Source organism: Anoplopoma fimbria, chromosome 13, assembly GCF_027596085.1.
Source record: "Anoplopoma fimbria isolate UVic2021 breed Golden Eagle Sablefish chromosome 13, Afim_UVic_2022, whole genome shotgun sequence".
Lineage (NCBI taxonomy): Eukaryota > Metazoa > Chordata > Actinopteri > Perciformes > Anoplopomatidae > Anoplopoma > Anoplopoma fimbria.
In genome coordinates, this window is record NC_072461.1 from 4,538,591 (window position 1) to 4,554,312 (window position 15,722).

Below are 15,722 nucleotides of genomic sequence, written 5' to 3' on the forward strand. Positions count from 1 at the left end.
TTAAGAAAAAAAAAAATATAAACTGAGCTGGAGAGCTAAAAACACTTTAACAACAGCAGCAGATCCACCTGAGTCTCTGCTCCTCCGGATGATGTGTGATGAAGCCTGCGGTGAAAAAAATCCACGCACACTTTTCTTTCAAGGCTGAAACGATGATAACAGATATATCCCCACACTAATTGCAAGCATTGTCCAAACGCAAATCTCCACACACAGTCCGAGAGGCAAATGATCACCTGCTCGTTGTGCTTAACTCCACACACACAGTCCGTTTCCAAATATTCTGTCAAAGATGTGTGTGCAGAAAGTCTTCCTTTGGATCAAAAGAGTTGATCCGAGGGCCAGGAAGCTCGCAGTGAACTGTCTGGAAGCATGAATGAGACCCTCTGCCGGGACAGACCGTGGAGGAGGGGCCTTGGTGCCATATGGGGGACCGATTGTTGAAATGGATGCTCTCATTGGTGTAAAGTGCATCCGTTGTTTGGACTTCTGCCAGACTCAGCATCCAACCAGTGAGTCGTGCAGCAAACTTTTGACACATCAAGTCCGAGCAGGATGATGAAGATGGAAAAAACACACACTTTTACACATTTTTTTTTATAGCAGAAGCTACTCGGTTAATAGTTTATGTAGGATTTGAATTGTGGTGTGATTGAGATTAATGCTCCTCTTTGTGTGTGCATGGGGGGGCTTTACATTCAATATTGTAAATAAAAGCTCACATGTTTTATATTCGTTTATCTCCCACTGTTTTATATGTATTGACATGTGGGTTTCTATTCTCCATCACATGCTGCCCTGAATACAATACAATACAATACAACTTTATTTATCCCACTAGGGGCAATTTGTTTGAGCAGCTTGCATACAGACACAGTAACATACAATATTGAGGACTATATATGTATAGTCTGTACAGCAAATCCTGTTTGTTCTATTCATTCAAGTCAAAATCTAACACAAGTGAGCTCTCGACCTGTGCATTCAGCAGCTCGACCGTCTGCTCCTTTGAACGCAGTGATGCTGAGGAGGAGGCATCGCATCAGTGTCAGCAGCAACAATGGCCGTCTGGTTGCTCCATCAATCTCCTCCAGCAGCAGACAGGGCTGAGCTCTGATTGGCGTTTGGACCGAAATGAGTTCTTAATCAATACAACAGAATGTTTTGTCAAAGTGGTCATGAAGTCAGTTTAGAATTAACACTGATATAAAAAAAAAAAGAAGTTGCTCCAATCGTGATTTGGCAAGTTATGTAGAGAATAAATGGATATAAGAGTGGTACATTTTGGATGTGACAAAGTTTCTTAGGCTGCTTATTTGTATGATTTTAAGTTTAAGAAGGCCCAATAAGATGTAATATACTAATAAAGTGTAATGCTCAAGCACATTTGTATTCAAAAGTGCTGCATTTTACATGAATCATATTATTGTTTAAATAATTATCAGTTCCAAAATGGGTTTTTAGTTTAGACCCAACAAAACGAATATATCATATTCTGGACCTTTTTTTTTTTTTTTTTTTTTTTTTTTGCACAAAAATATAAAATAGGCCTAAATCCGTTCCTCATCAATTGGCATTGAAAAGAAAAGGTTGTTTTTTTTCCAAGCCCTGCTTCACTGCCCCTTACCGATATTGTCTCTGTGTGGATTTGGTGCTCCTGGACAATGGAAGTAAATCTCCCCCCTTGGATCCCAACTCAGCCCACCATCTGCCACCGCGGGACAAAGTCAGATGTTCCCCCAATTATGAGGAGAGCAGTCTTGGGGAATCCTGCTGCAGAGTCTCCACCCTGCATGTCACCGTGTCCCTCACACACTTCCCTCTGACATGATTGACAGCTCTACTTAAGCATGAAAAATCAGTATATGCTGACACACTTTAATAAAATTCCTATACTAAAATGCACAGGATTTTGTTTTAGGGCCATGATCAAAAGCTCAGGTAATCGACTCAGAATGATTTGGATATGTGCAGGAAATCAAAGCTTTTGGTGGTTCATGTGCAAACTTAAAGCATAGGCCTACTCCAAAGAGAATTCTTCATTTAACAACGTTTGACTTGACTTAGGCAAGGCAAGGCAAGGCAAGGCAAGGCAACTTTATTTATATAGCACTTTTCATACACAAGGCAGACTCAAAGTGCTTCACATATAAACATTGTCATACAATAAAATAAAATAATAGATAAGTAAAAGAAAAACATATGCAAAGAAATAGGTAAAATAGAAAAAGGCATTTTAGTATTAAAATAGAAAATAAAGGCAAAGTTAAAAAAGCTTTTTAGAAAGTGCAATGTATTTAAGATTTAGCAGAAAGCTATAGCAAACATAAAAGTCTTCAGTCTTGTTTTAAAGGTGCTCAGAGTTGGGGCAAGTCTTAAATCCTCTGGGAGTTTATGGAGTTTTAGACTTACTGCACCTTAATTGCTCAGTGGTGTGTGATGGTAAACACTCAAGCATTTAATCTGAGCTTTAGGCTAGTTAGACCATAATGTTGTCATCAGAAAACATCCAACACATTTTTATTTCTCATAAGTCAATATCAAACAGGTTTCTGATGGCATCGCATGGGAATGTTTTGTTTAATCAGGTCATGTTTTCACCTAACATAACCATTATTCACTCACATAGAATAGGCTATGTATTAATTTACTGTGTTCATTTATTTCAGAAGAAAATACATAATAATCACGCCTTGAATGGAGAGTGCATCGTTAACATTTCCTTAAAGTTAATACATCTCACACATAAATCTATCATTTATGTATTTATTTGCTGAGAAACTGTACATTTATCAGAGGAGCAGATTAAGTCAATGGCACATCCTCCTCCTCATCATCATCATCATCATGATATCTATTAAATTATAAGCAGACCGAGTCGTCTCTCCTCTTCAGCCCCACAGGTGCGACAGGATTATCATCACAACCAGCAGGACCACTGTCTAAATGTGGCTTTTCTCAATTGGTGAAGCAGAGAGTCGGGCCGAAAATGGGGGATTAGTCAAACCACAAACGTCTTTCTAATCAATTTAACCCGCTGAGACGGTGTGTTTTAGGGAGAGGGTGGAGGAGGAGGAGGTGGAGGGGGAATCAGTGACTGCTAAACTAAACAATGGGGTATCGTGTGCCGCTCGTCCTCCACAGCATTCCCCCTCTCCCATGGGACACCCAGAGCCCCTCTGTGTGGACGGCACTGTGTCCACGGAGGTCAGGAGGGGGGGCGTGGTGTGTGTGTGTGTGTGTGTGTGTGTGTGTGTGTGTGTGTGTGTGTGTGTGTGTGTGTGTGTGTGTGTGTGTGTGTGTGGAGACGCAGCAGCTGGTTCTCGTCCCTCTTCTCCACTGTGCAGAAAACAACGCCAGCTAATGCGACCCACCAGGTCTCCCATCGATCGCCATATATTGCACACGTTTTTTGTTTGTTTGTTTACTTATTTAGGATTGGATGCAGACCCCCCCCCCCCCCCCCCCAGGGATCTGTCGGCATTCCGCAATTAAGGTTGAGTGACCACCTTTAGCCTCATTTCTTAATATCAAACCCCATCAAACATTTGCATCCCTATATTAGGCTTTTTGTGATTTAGCTTTTAATCAAAGAAAATCAAATGTGATTTATTGTAGAAGTAGTCAATGCAACAAAAGAGGATTGGTATATCATGGTGAAAAAAAATATGGAAAGTTCAGAGGTTGATCTGAATATCACAATATTTCTGTAGCCTGAACATCACTATTATCTGTTTGTTCAAATTACATATTTTAGTTTTTTTCTGGGGAATTGGATGTACATTAGCAATACAATTTACCTTTTGAATAACACTCAACCGTTCACCTTCCCCACAGTCATTTCAACTCTTTAATTTAACAGTTATTTATATTTTTCATTGTGCCTAGCCCACATTGACAAGATGCCAACACTTTAGGAAGTGATTAAGCAGGATTCTGACTAAACCGAGCTTCTTACATTACAAACAAAGAACTTTGTCTTCTCTCTCAGTAAAGGTCATGCCAGTGAGCCAGCTTGCACTTTACCAAGGTATTGAAACTGGCCCAAATCCAAGTGAGAATTCGAAGTGTTCCTTTAAACAATAAACAATTATCGATACACCAATGCCAGTGCACATCAGAAGCTGGGCTAAAATAATTCTCAGAAAGATTTTCCAATCAATAGTTTGCATTCCACAATGAAATGTATAATTAACTGGTAGGGTGAACAAAACAAGTCATTGGTTCTTCAAAGAGGATGTCTCACCTCATTGATGAAGAGCTGAGCATGAATTCACTCCACTCAATAACTTATATTTCACACTGGCTTGCAGCAGCAGAGATGCACTGTATGTGAAACACACCTTAACTCACTTCATCATCTGTTTTCTGAACTCTTTATCTGTTTTAAGAATGATGTCACTGTAAATATTTTGTAGATAAGCCTTTGTTACTGAACATCACTGAATGATAGCATGTTTTTCATAATCTCCATGATGTGTTACCACTCTAATAGAAACTTTGCTTTAGAGAGAGGCGTTGCCTGGCATACCTGCCAAACCACCAACCACTGAACTGATGTCAAGTGGGTTTTTTCCAAAAAATGTGTGAAGAGGTTAAGGGGAAACACTTGTTGTTAGTTGTTAAATTTAGAGATCGTAGCTACAACATGAATAAATATCCCTTCTGAACAATTTCTCTTTTAATTTAGTCCCAAGCGATCAATTTATTTGGATTCTTTGCTTGAACTTTTACAAAGTTTAAAGTGCATGTGTTTAAAGCACAGATTTAATTTTATGATTTATCAAGATTTTTTGAATGATGCCAGGATAAACTACATCTACAAATTGACCGTGAATTCTAAGAACAATTAAGTCCTCAAGACGAACAGAGCAGGACTTTGGTTTATCCAAAACCACAGGTTGGTAGCGCTTTCATGACTTAAAATATTGTATGTCAGTGCCATCTACTGGTCTGGTTAAGAACATCATCAACTTTGGTTTTCCGGGTTTGCAAACTAAGGTGTTGTGATCCTCTGAAGTTGTTTGTGTATCATCAAAATTAATTTGGAGGCAGTGGTTGATTTTTATAACAATCATTTATTAATCAAACAGTCAAACTTAAAGTGACTTACACATAGAGTCTGGAAAAACAACAGTATGTTCCCAAAGAAATTTGTTACAAATTACACCTTTTGCATTCATAACTTATTTGAGAATAACATGGTTGTACATTGTACAATACTTAACAATATTCAGAAAAGAGGAAAAGATAATAAACTGAATAATTCATAAGAAAAGTTAGGGGAAATATGTTAAGTCAGGTAATTCTAACATTCAGTTTGACAGTAGTTCATTTTACAAAAAAAAGAGTTGTATAAGCTTTGCCGTTCATGTAACAATACTAGTGCAGATATCACTGCGTTTTAAATATTCCTTCAGCAAATACAAAATCTATTAAACAAGAAATATTGCTTTTCTCTCAGCAAGGTTCACTACAACAAATTACTTTGTTAAGATGTAATTTTGTCTGTAAAAAATAGGGATAAAAATAGGCATAGCTCTGCTCCTAAGAAACCTGCACTGGAACGTGGGATTATCTCTCCCTATTGGCAGCAATTAAGAGGTAACTGGTGAAAACAGATTTCCTTTTGCAGCGTTTTAAAGATGCTGTGGGTCAAAAGCTGTATCATGAGCAGTCTCCTACTCAGTGAACAGCAAATGCCCTGAGAAGAAACAGTCCCTGGTCAAACCGTTGCCACCGTGGTTGGCAACCAGATAGACATAGTCTCCCCTGTTAAGCTTAATGTACGTGCTGCCACTGGCTGTGATGAAACCGCTCTGCCGTGTGGTGAATGAGTGCAGAACCAGATAGTTGTTACGCATCAGATCCACACTACCATCGCTTTGGTGGATGGTGCAGTGGAACTGGAATTCATACACACCTTGATTCTGACATGTAAACATCCCTGTCTTTGTGTCATAGCTGTTCTGTCCATTGTAGATGACTTCATTGAAGATGATGGGCACGCCGGCTTTGGGGAAGTTGTTGCCAAGTCGCATAGAGAAAGCAACATTCTCCACGTTGCCAGGAGGGCCAGGGGGTCCAGGGGTCCAGGGGGTCCAGGAGGACCACTTTCTCCTGTACGAAAAAGAGACAAGTACAGTTACACCAACAGAAACTTCCCATTACAGTAATTTCTAGAAATACTATTCAACTTAAGTTTTTATGGATAAGTTGTAGATTTACCTGGTGGTCCCGGGGGTCCACGTGGATCTTGTGCTGGTTAAAATAAAAAAAAGGAAAAATCATTATTTTCAAAATATTCGAATGTCGGAAATGATTGACTTTGGTCAACTGTGTCAGATGGGATTTAACTCACAATTCTCCCTCCACGGACTGAGGTCAAAGGCACTGATGTTAGCGCACTGGGTGTACCCGGTGCCTCGAGGCCGGTAGAGAAAGGGTTTTTCCGGTACTTCAGTGATACCAGTGTTGTCACAGATAATGCGAGATAGCGAGATGTCCTTCAGGGAGTTCCTCTGGGCCGCAGTAAATACTCCGTTATTCTCCCACCAAATTCTGAAATTGGACAGTTTGGTATAATTTAAAGTCTCGAATATTCTAAATCTCTCATTATTGTAAAGGTGCAGGTAACAGAAATATATCAACATCTTTAGCAATGTCAGTTATGTAACTTACATGTCTCCCTGGCGGATCCGCTTGAACTGAGCGGCAATCAGGCAGGCAAACAAAGGTCCCACTCTTCCTCCAGGGACAAACGGTTCAGCCACTCCTCCAAGCCACACATCAATGTTGTCAGGTGTTCCGTACAAATTCAGCAGTTTGGCGGCCAGGTCGGTGTTGTTCAGCACTTGACCCAACTCTGCCAGATTTTGTGGTTGTGATAGCCCACAGAACCTGCGCCATTTGTTGTAGCCTAAAAAGGATTCACAGGGTAAATATGTTGCCATGTATTAAGAGTGTGATCTGTAATGCCTGCAAAATCCTAAATATGTAAGTAAAATTGACTCTAGATATAAAAAATACATAGGTATGAAGACTAGATAACTACCAGGAAGTCCATGGTCTCTTCCTCTCTGCATGTTGAGGGCAGCCAGATCCAGAGCCAACTCATTGGTGAATTTAAAAAGCCTGTCTCTCAGCTCATCAGACATCATGTGATCCTGTGTGTTCAGCTTGGCCGGACGACCCACCAGGCCCCTGATGACTGGGTCCAGACCACCTGAGAAACACAAGAGATATTTTCATTTTGATCAATTATATTTATTCTCTCCTGCAACCCTTAACTGGATACGCAGGTTACGGAAAATGAATGAATGAATAAATGAATATTCATTCTCTGTTTAGGGAAAGACTAACAAGTTAAAGACCTCGACATTACCTTCAAAGACAATCCTCCACGGTGTGAAGAAGGCTTTGTGCAGCAATGGGCTGGGGTTATCAGGGTCCTCCTGGTACTGCTCATTTAGTCGAAACATGAATGGCTGAACCATCAGGTGAGCAAATCGGTAGGCAGCTGTGGCGAACACATTGGAGATCGAGGGGTCCACGTCTTCATCATAACCAGGGTAGGTGGACAGCTGACTGGCAATGAAGTCTGGACCAACAATGTGAAATAAGTAGTCTCTGAAAGTTAGAACCTAAAAGACAGACAATACACTGAGTTGATTGAACCATGTGAAGACATGCCAATATTTCTGTAATCCATGCAGCTAAACCTGTCTCTAACCTGTGAATATCCTCCCAGGATTTTACGTGCTTCTTGATAGATTCTCTCTCCGTCCCAGTGAGGATTGAGATCCGCCAGAGCACGGGCTACACGGTTGTGCTCACGGAGGAACAGTGTGTGTAAAGTCGTCAGCCCAATGTGCTCATTGGACCGTTCGTCACCTTTAAAGTCAGATGAAATGAGGACAAAAGTGCTGTCAGCCCTGTGTGATGCTTGTGATTGATTGAACACTTTTAACATTTGTACATCATAGTTTTTGCTGCCACTCACCAGCCAAAAAGCAGGGCACCTCCTCTGCATTGCTGTCATTGGTAATGCGGGCTCGGGTGGCACACATGTTGGTAACCATGGTGGCGAAGGGCAGGAGCTCACGGCCGTTGTCAGTGTACTGTGTGTTGACTCTCAGCAGGCCCTTATCTGAGGTGAGGTCTCGTAGGAAACGAGCTTTGGTGTCCTCTGAACCGTACACCTGACCTACATCAAGGAAAGCTGTGAGAGAGTTCATCTGCTGACGGACGGTGCTTCCACCAAAAATGTGGCCGATGTTGCCAGAACCACAAGCTGCTGCTGAGCGGAAGAAGGGGATGCACTCCGAAGAGTTTATGCCAAAGCGGGGGTCTTGCCTTGGAACCTGTTTGGATGACAAGAATCAGTTAACATCCTGTATGTGTGTGTGTGTGTGTGTGTGTGTGTTTGTGTGTGTGTGTGTGTGTGTGTGTGTGTGTGTGTGTGTGTGTGTTGTGTGTGTGTGTGTGTGTGTGTGTGTGTGTGTGTGTGTGTGTGTGTGTGTGTGTGTGTGTGTGTGTGTGTGTTTTTTTTGATGTATTCATGTCTTTTCTTGTGTAATGCAGCAAACACTGACCTCAATGGGGAAGCAGGGCTCTGTGCGTTCACAGCTCTTGTCACAGTCAATCCCTTTACTGAACGAGCGGATAGTAGGAGAGTGAGGAGTGAAGGACAGGTCATGATCCGTCCACTGGCCGAAGATTGTTACAAGGTTACTGTAGTATGGGTCGCTCTCCACATCAGAGTTTGCTGTCCGCAGAATATTGTTGGACACTGCTCTGACCTGAGAACAGGATGTGGACAATGAGCACCTTGGTGAAAAAGGACTCGTACAACAAGTGTTTTTCTTTTCCATGGTCAGTGAAGATGATATTCTGAAATATGTTACCAAGGGAAGAAGATGTCCGTTGACTGTCATCCCAGGGGACCAGCCTTTGGGCAGAGAGATTGAATCCTGATACTCGGCAGGGAGCCAGCGGGTGAAAGGTGTGTTGGAGGATCCCCAGCGGGTGTTTTTCCTACACAAGTAAAAATAAATCAATTATTATACCGTGTTAATTTTCTCTTTTCTTTGAAGATTACTTTCATGGCTCTTTGCATTTTTTTTATTTTACTAAAATAAAGTAAAGGTTAAAGGACAACATGCAACAAAAGTCCCAAGTCAAATCCAAAATAAGGGACATCATAAACATTACTGAAAATAAAATTTGTTGTTTGCACATTTTCAGTTTTATTATTCTTTAAATAATAAGCAAAATAAAATATTGCCATTGAATTGATGCCTCACCTGTTGTTGCAGGAGCTGCTTGCAGTGCGAAATTTGTCTAAATTGCTCATGGTTATGCAAGAAGGCTCACGATGTTGGGGAGAGCAGCCTGACAGTTCAGCAATGACCTGCAGATCCTCCTCAGAGATCAGATCTAATTACCGGAGACAAGAAATGAGTAACTCAGAAATTTCTTACAAATATTTGTAAGAAATTTCTGTGAAGCTGTTAAGGATCCACACCAGTGGCATTGATGGAGCGTTTTTGACGTCTTTCAATAGACCTCTTGATCAGTTTAACGGCATTATCCATATAGTCAGCAGCACGCACGGCATTACGGGTTGACCCAACAGGCTGCTTCACCAACCGCAGGATGTCTGAGGGACTCACTGCATTCCTCCTCACGCGTTCAACACTCCTGTATTGTATGGAGAGGTCAGATTTATGAATTCAGTGAGAATGTCTTCAATAGCAATTTCACGCACATTTGATGAACAACTTTTTCAGTCAAAGTAGGGAGGAATGTATACAGCAGTTCAGCAGGCCACACACTCACACTCTCCTGGAGTACTCATAGGCTGAGTCTACGGTGACCTTGGCCTCAATCACGGCCCTTTCAATGTCACTCCTGCTCAAATGGGATTCTGAAAGCATAAAATACATTTTGTTTCATTTACTTTCTTGTTCATATTTAATTCTGCTGTTTTTGGCCAGTGCATTTCTGAGATAAATCATTTTTCATCCATGCCACATGGTTACAACATTTTACAAAATATATATTGTCTCACAATGAACAAGCCATAAACTTAAACATTTTGACTGAGATCTGATAAGTTTATTACAAAAATAAGAGAGCAAAATGTACCAAATAATGAATGCATTTAAAGGGTATGTGTAGCTATTCTAAGTAATATGATAGAGGTCTTACTCACCAGCGTTCACCTGGCATTGCAAGCTCAGGCAAAGAACTGCAGCCAGTAGCCCCAGAAAGCGAATCATCTGTGAAAAAAATCCAAATATTCTCCAGTCAGTAAAGCACTGGTCAAATCAGTTAAACTAATAGATTTACGAAGTTTCTTTTAACCAAATACATGAAAGTAGAGAATGAATATAATCCAATCGTATACATTATTTATTTAGTAATAATGGTTAGTTATTGGTCAGAGAATATCTTAACTGGATGAATATTAAGTCAAAGTAAATAGGATAAGGATAGTTGAAAATAATAGTAAAGCTACCTTTGAAAATCACAAAGTATCTGATGATCTGTAGCCGAAACTCCTTTTTATACTTTAGAAGGATACGTCATTTACCGCCCATATTTGTCAGGAATGTTTCTCAGACAAAGAATAATCTTTTTTCATACCAGTTCCGCATTCGCAGCAGAATACCTGTTGAGCAACTTCAAGTGTGCCATTGACGGTAAATAAATAAAAGTTCATCTTAGTGAAGATCATTGGCTGTACAATGCCAAAGTTTAATATGACGATATGCTTATTTTGTTTTATCTAGTTTATTCGTAAAGATAAAGTTAAGGCCCGGCAGAGGAAGACATCGTCAGGAATCATTTACGACATTATTATTGGTAAAAGGGAGTGTGAAAATAATCTCTCACATTTTGCTTTATAATTTATTGTATCCTTTTTGTCATTCATTTTTGTCTTTCTTTGTAAATTCTTGAAATCTGTACAAAATAAAATATAATTATTTAGGACTAAACTGCTGCAGTGCTATCCTGTTCTCTCAAATGCATTTATAGCTTTTGCATAACATAAAGTTACATACAAATAAACTGTTGTTTCTTTTTATTGCATTTTAGCTTTAATTGCAGTTTTCTTTATTGTTACTTGATTTTAGTTAACTGTTCATGTTTTTTTAACAGTATTTTAACTTAATTTTGATTTTTTTTTCTTCACATTTTTGAAAAGTACTATGTAAAAATTATGAAAGCCATTATCTGCTGATCTCCACGGTAGAGTTTTCCAGAAAGCTTTGTTATGTACTTCCTGGAGTGGAAACAAGGGAGTTTTTGGAAAGCAAGCATGAGACTCAATTGTGCATTCAGGACGAAACAAAAACAACTTTCCACACCATTGCTAAAAAAAAGTGTATTTAGTGTATTTCTAAACATTCCTCCTTTTGTCAATCTGGTAAAATATTTCCCAGACCCAGTCAGTGTTGTTTATCCCATTTGTTAGCTTTATTCCTGCTTCTTTGTGGAGGATGCTAGAATGGCACAATTAAAATGTAACAGTTGTTGCTGTTTTCAAAAAAAAAAAAATGCTATGCATTGCAGGCTAATGGGAGAACCAAATCCTAATTATTCAAGCTCTAAAATGAGTATAAATCCTCAGATGCCCCTCTGACGTAATACAGAAAAGTCAGAAGCTGCTATGTCACTGCTCTGGTCTGCAGTAGTTGTTGTTGTACTTGAAAATAATGGCAAAATTGGATTGTTATGCATTGAAATTCAATTTTAAATGAGTCCCGTTTTTTAAATGTAGTTTCACTAGCTTTTTATGGTTTGAAGTAACTAACAGCCCTTGTACTCCTTAAGTATATTGATGGCAGGTGTAGCTACAGAGAAACCTGGTCTCCGTCTTTATCCTTAATGGAGTGTGTTCTTTGCCAGTCTTATTGGCTTGAAGTCAAAACCTCAACACTATTTATTTGTTCTCTGAAACTCTGCGTGGATACAGAGAAGCCGATGTTTCAGAAGGCAGCTTTAAACATACCTGGCTATTGTATCTTGAAATTCCTTTTGACTTGATCACTTTTTAGTGTTTGGCTTGAGGCTCCAGAGTGTTGTACAGAAAAGCTCTGGGCCGCCTCAACTCATAAGTGTCACTGGCTACTATTAATGACTCTTTTACAAACTTTTTTTATTTTTGGACTACAGATCACATTTTTAAGTGGGTCGGTTTTGAAATCTCTGGTGCAATTCTTTAGCTCTTACCTATCCTCAATGGAATGGCAACATTTGGCTGGTGTTGTACAGAGAAACCAGCCTTGTTTACACGGCCATCCCAGCTGTGGCATAGGTTCATGTTTTGGTTTTGTTCCCTTATACCACTCTGAGTGTTAGGGATTCAGTAGAAAAGGACCCACTAGCAGCCACACAGCTCTTGGTTCAGAGTAGATTTAATAAAGTTCTCAAGCAACAATCCAAAGGGCAAAAACAGTCTCGTAGTCAAATAGGCAGGCAGAGGTCAAAAATCCAAAAGTCAGAATCCAAACAGGGCAGGTCAAAAATCAGGCAAAGGTCAAAAATCACAGGCAGACAGAGAAACAAGGGCCGTTTCTCAATACCAAGTATGGTCAAGTATGGACTTGCAAACTTGCAAGTTCATACTTGGATAGTTCGACTCGGGAGTACAAACTCCCGAGGATGGGAGGACGCAGTACGGTCATTTTGCAATTGGAACAGCAGCGAACTTGATGACGTCACCAACGTCACGATGTCACCAACTCAGCTCGTCGGTCCCGCCTACTCCGGTTATCTTCAGTCATATATATTGACAATAAAACGAAATATGATATAAAACACAACCCTGCCTTTTTTCATTTTCATTTAGAAAATATTAAAATATTAATATGTATATGTTTTGTGTTACATCTGCAACCACAACCACAGAGACACCGGAGCCAGCGGCTCATCTGGAGAGGCCTAGCCGAGATCAGGCTGCTGTCAGCGGGCTACATGAGCACCACCGCCCGGTCTCCTCTCTGGTCCTCTCATCTCCGACAAACGTCGGCGCTTTTTTCAAACAGGCTCTATCTTGATAAATTGACCGCATATTTTAAGTCTTAACAACTACATTCTCGCTTAAGAAAATGTTAAAACTAAATTCCGTTACACAACAGCAGCAGTATTTAGACAGTTATAACTGACAGATGTGAGCCGTCTCCGCTACTGTCGGCTCTTGTTTGCTGGTGAAATGCATTCTGGGATACTTGGCTGTCCAAAGTCCACACAAGTCTACTCCGATGCATCCTCGATATAATGGGCGGAGCGAGGACACATCCGGGTATCTGGACCATACTTGGCTGGATGCGAACTTGTGTATTGGAACAGTACTTGGGCCGCGCTAGATGACGTTTCACAAGTTCACGAGGACACAAGTACAGAGAAGTTCACATATTGAGAAACGGCCAAGATTTACGAAATGCTGGAAAGGCCCAGGTATTAACTGGCACGATCTGGCAGAGACTACAAGGCACACCGGGCTTAAATACCCACAAACCAATCACCACAAACAGAAATCAGGTGTGCACACAAAATAGCTGGAAAACAAACAAAGACACGGTGGAGTCAGAGCCACATGGCTTTTCAAAACAAAAACAGAAAACACATGACAACACCACATGATCAAAATGTAAACAAAAAGCACATGTTGCTGGAAAAACAAGAACTCAAACAGCAGGGTTACTAACACTGAGGTTACCGTTGGCTACCGTAAGTGTAGGAGTGCCTTTTCTATTTCACATACTCCCCATTTGCTTTCCTCCCTTCCTACATTAAAACATCCCCATTTGCTTTCCTCCCTTCCTACATTAAAACATATAAATACATATATAAAAACATATATATACATATACATTTTTTATTTTATCTTGTTTTTCTTTTACTATGTATCTTGTGTGCACTTTACCCTATGCTGCTGTAATCCTGTAAATTTCCCTGCTGCGGGACTAATAAAGGATTATCTTATTTTATCTTATCTTATCTTATCCTACACAACATCTCTGGGTTCTGTTATTCGCTCGCATGGCTTCCCTAACCATTGTTATGCCGATGACACCCAGCTGGTCTTGTCATTTCCTCCCGGTGACACCCAAGTGGAGGCACGCATTGCTGCGTGCTTGGCTGACAGCTCGAAGTGGATGGAGACACACCACCTGAAGCTCAACCTGGACAAAACCGAGCTACTGTTCCTCCCGGGGAAGGGTTGCACGCACGGAGACCTGTCCATCACCATTGATGATGCCGTGGTGACGCCAACTCGGACTGTGAGGAATCTGGGTGTGACCCTGGACGACCAACTGTCGCTCTCAGTAAACATTGCATCGGTCACTGGCTCCTGCAGATTCCTCCTCTACAACATCAGGAGGAGGCGCAGGTGCTCATCCAGCTCTGGTCATCTCCCGCCTGGACTACTGCAACTCACTACTTGCCGGAGACCCGGCGTCGGCCATCAGACCTCTGGAGCTTGTCCAGAAAGCTGCAGCACGTCTGGTGTTCAATCGCCCCAAGTTCTCCCACACAACTTCCCTTCTCCGTTCTCTACACTGGCTCCCTGTAAGAGCTCGCATCCAGTTTAAGACTCTGGTGCTAGCCTACAGGGCAGTGAAAGGAACAGCTCCTTCCTATCTCCAGGCCTTGGTCAAGCCCTACACCCCCGCCCGACCACTTCGCTCTGCTGCCTCGGGGCGATTGGTTGCCCCGTCGCTCAGAGGTCCCTGCGGCCGTTCCACCCGGTCACAGCTTTTCTCTGTCCTGGCCCCTCAGTGGTGGAATGAACTCCCCACTGACGTCAGGACAGCAGAGTCACTGCCCATCTTTCGGCGCAGGCTGAAAACTCACCTCTTCAAGAAGTACTACCCTGAGCCTTCCTCGTAGCACTTATTGCATTCGTATTAGTTGTTGCACTTATTGTATTCGTATCAGTTCGCTGCATTTATCCTATTCGTATTAGTTTGTAGCACTTATTGTATTTGTATTAGTCTGTTGCAATTATTGTTTTCGTAGTAATTTGCTTCTGCACTATACTTTTGCTCTGGTTTATGCTTTTAGATGCTTGTTTAAGAAAGGAGATGCACTTATGACTTCTGGTGACTAGTAGTTCTCTTGAATACCTATGTTGAATACACTTCCTGTAAGTCGCTTTGGATCTGCTAAATGACTGTAATGTAATGTAATGTAATCTTATCTTACCAACATGTGCTCAACTTCCAGAGGAACAAGTAGCTCATACTGTATTGTGCTTCATGTCTAGACTTGTAAATATTTTGTAGATAAGCCTTTGTTACTGAACATCACGGAATGATAGCATGTTTTTCATAATCTCCATGATGTGTTACCACTCTAATAGAAACTTTGCTTTAGAGAGAGGCGTTGCCTGGCATACCTGCCAAACCACCAACCACTGAACTGATGTCAAGTGGGTTTTTTCCAAAAAATGTGTTTAGAGGTTAAGGGGAAACACTTGTTGTTAGTTATTAAATTTAGAGATCGTAGCTACAACATAAATAAATATCCCTTCTGAACAATTTCTCTTTTAATTTAGTCCCAAGCGATCAATTTATTTGGATTCTTTGCTTGAACTTTTACAAAGTTTAAAGTGCATGTGTTTAAAGCACAGATGTAACTTTATGATTTATCAAGATTTTTTGAATGATGCCAGGATAAACTACATCTACAAATTGACCGTGAATTCT

At 40.8% G+C, this 15,722-nt stretch overlaps 1 pseudogene; it reads right to left on the reverse strand.

Moving 5' to 3' along the window:
- Positions 1–5,681: 5,681 nt before the first annotated feature.
- Positions 5,682–10,283, reverse strand: LOC129101172 (eosinophil peroxidase-like; annotated as a pseudogene).
- Positions 10,284–15,722: the final 5,439 nt, after the last annotated feature.